The sequence below is a fragment of the Microtus ochrogaster genome, unplaced genomic scaffold (genome assembly GCF_000317375.1).
Source record: "Microtus ochrogaster isolate Prairie Vole_2 unplaced genomic scaffold, MicOch1.0 UNK16, whole genome shotgun sequence".
NCBI classification, from domain to species: Eukaryota; Metazoa; Chordata; class Mammalia; order Rodentia; family Cricetidae; genus Microtus; species Microtus ochrogaster.
Genome location: NW_004949114.1, coordinates 4,097,198 through 4,099,718, shown reverse-complemented (window position 1 = coordinate 4,099,718; position 2,521 = coordinate 4,097,198). Strand labels below are relative to the sequence as shown.

At 44.1% G+C, this 2,521-nt stretch overlaps 1 protein-coding gene across 1 annotated transcript in view; it reads right to left on the bottom strand.

Annotated features, from left to right (window-relative positions):
* Positions 1–2,521, bottom strand: part of Nup210l (nucleoporin 210 like) — a 109,083-nt gene that overhangs the window by 64,586 nt on the left and 41,976 nt on the right. The window lies entirely within an intron of this gene.

Here is a 2,521-nt window from a genome sequence, read left to right as displayed (position 1 = left end):
CCTGCCTCTGCCTCTCAAGTGCTGGGATTAAAGGCGTGCACCACCGCCCGGCTTCATAGGTGGTTTGTTTATTTATTTATTTATTTATTTATTTAGGATTTCTGCCTCCTCCCCGCCACCTTCATAGGTGGTTTTTAAACATAAAGCAAAAAAAGCAAACTTACAAACCACAATCCCAGAGAACTTAGGCAACAATGTGGACACTAAGAGAGACTTGTATAGATCTAATTTATATGGGAAGTAGAAAGCAGAAAAAGACAAGATCTCCTGAGTAAATTGGGAGCATGGGGACCTTGGGGGAAGGTTGAAGGGGTAGGGGAATGGCAGGAAGGGAACAGAGAAAAATGTAGAGTTCAATAAATATCAATAAAAAATTTATTAAGTTTATTTATTGTATTTTATCTTATTTACTTACTTTGGTTTAAAAAATTACAGTGTGGATGGGAACGGGACCCCAAGGCACCATAGCTCCATAGAGGAGCCATTGGCAGTTAACCGCTACTGACGGAGGAAGAATCCCTCTTCTTTGGAGATATGGTTGTTCATGCCCTAGTGGACACACCCATGTGACTATGGGTGCTACCAATTGGACCCCCTGGGTAACTAACAATACTTCACACAGAGGCCACTGGAGGGTAAGAGGCAGCTCCCTCCGCCCCTCTGCTCTATTTCTTTGAGGCAGTCTTCCTCTGAACCGGGAGCCCTGGAAGAGGGTGGGATGGTATGTGTTTGTGTTTTTCCAGTTAAGTCGGAAGTTGGGGTTACAGATGTGGGCAGGACTGTGTCTGGCTTATTGCATGGGTGCTAGGACCAGAGGTTTCAGACTCTCAGATCAGATCAGAACTTAGTAGCTAGCCGGGCGGTGGTGGCACACATCTTTAATCCCAGCACTCAGGAGGCAGAGGCAGGCGGATCTCTGTGAGTTCGAGGCCAGCCTGGTCTACAAGAGCTAGTGCCAGGACAGGAACCAAAAACTACGGAGAAACCCTGTCTCGAAAAATCAAAAAAAAAAAAAAAAGAACTTAGTAGCTAAACATGGAAGCAACCAAAGTGTCCATCAATGGATGAATGCATGAACATTCAACACACATACACACACACACATGAATGCATATACATACACACACACGAATGTATATACACACACATGAATGCATATACATACGCACATACACACACGTGAATGCATATACACACACACGAATGCATATACATACACACACACGAATGTATATACACACATGAATGCATATACATACACACATACACACACGTGAATGCATATACATACACACACACGAATGTATATACATACACACACACGAATGCATATACATACGCACATACACACAAATATGTATGCACTGGGATATTATATATCATAACTGGGATCAGAACTCTCCAGAACGCCTCATGCTTGTAGACAGAGAAAGTGCTCTTAACCCCTGAGTTTAGTTTTTCTAGTCCCTGAAGCTTATTTTTATTAGGAAAACCTTAGCAGACATGGTAGTGAATGGAAATGCTTTTGCTAGTGAGGACGGAAAAAGGGACAGTGCACATTGCTGGCAGGAGTGAGCGGTTCCGACGTGCAGAGAAGTGTAGCACCCTCAGAACCCTGAATGGAATCACACACTGTAGGAGTCAGCAAGTCCACTTCTTGATAGTTGGGGGGAGAAGAGTCTTTTGTTTTGTTCTTGTTTTTTGAGACAGGGTTTCTGTGTAGCCCTGGCTAGGGGCTGGGGGAGATAGCCGACGGTGCAAAGGTGAGGGACTGGAGTTTGGGTCTCTAGAACCTATCTAAAAGCCAAAAAGGCATGGTAGCCATCTGTAATCCCAGGACCAGAGATGGCACACAGGAGCAAGCTGGCTAGCAAGACTAGCAAGATCCAGGCTCAGCAAGAGACCTTGTCTCAATAAATAACATGGAGAGCGATTGACAAGGGAAGACACCCAATGTCAATTTCAGGCTAGATGGACATGTGCACGTGTGTGTCCGCACATGTCTCAATATAATCTACACATGGCATACAGGGCACATGTGAAGAAGGAAATCAGGCTAAGGAAGCTAGTGAAACCCAGAAGAAAGTTATACGGGCCTGGTTTGGTGGCACACATCTTCAGTCACAAAACTGGAGGCAGTGGCTGGTAGGTCTCTGTGAGTTCAAGGCAGCCTGGTCTGCACAGCAAGTTCCAGGATAGATGGGGCTGAATCAAACCAAACAAAATATAGATAAGTTAGTATCCAAAAGTTAAAAACAAAAAAACTGGGGGGGAAGGAGAGATGACTCTGTGGTTGAGAGCATAGTGCACTCACACACATGAAGGCAAATATAAGTACACATAAGTAAAATGAATCTGTTTCTTTTTTTTAAGATTTATTTATTTATTATGTATACAACATAATAAATGTATGCCTCGATGTATGCCCACATGCCAGAAGAGGGCGCCAGACCTCAGTACAGATGGTTGTGAGCCACCATGTGGTTGCTGGGAATTGAACTCAGGACCTCTGGAAGAGCAG